Source organism: Ahaetulla prasina, chromosome 4 (assembly GCF_028640845.1).
Source record: "Ahaetulla prasina isolate Xishuangbanna chromosome 4, ASM2864084v1, whole genome shotgun sequence".
NCBI lineage: Eukaryota > Metazoa > Chordata > Lepidosauria > Squamata > Colubridae > Ahaetulla > Ahaetulla prasina.
The window spans coordinates 17,818,820-17,819,282 of NC_080542.1; positions in this window are offsets into that span (position 1 = coordinate 17,818,820).

Genomic DNA, 463 nt, shown 5'->3' on the forward strand with positions numbered 1-463 from the left:
AGTTCTGTTCTGTTCTGTTCTGTTCTCTTCAGTTCAGTTCAGTTCAGTTCAGTTAATATGATTTCCCCTTCTAGGTTGTTAAAGATCACTAGCCTCTACTGTGTTGGTTTGACTCATGATTGTTATGTGATAGAAAGATATGGTGACGCTCTAGTTTCCTCTATATTCTACGTCAGGGGTTTCCAACCTTGGCAACTTTAAGACTTGTGGACTTCAACTCATAGAATTCCTCAGCCAGCTGGAGGCTAAAACATATGAAGAACAGTTGCAGGAACTCAGTATGTCTAGTTTAATGAAAAGAAGGACTAGGGGAGACATGATAGCAGTGTTCCAATATCTCAGGGGTTGCCACAAAGAAGAGGGAGTTGGGCTGTTCTCCAAAGCACCTGAGGGTAGAACAAGAAGCAATGGGTGGAAACTGATCAAGGAAAGAAGCAACTTAGAACTAAGGAGAAATTTCCTG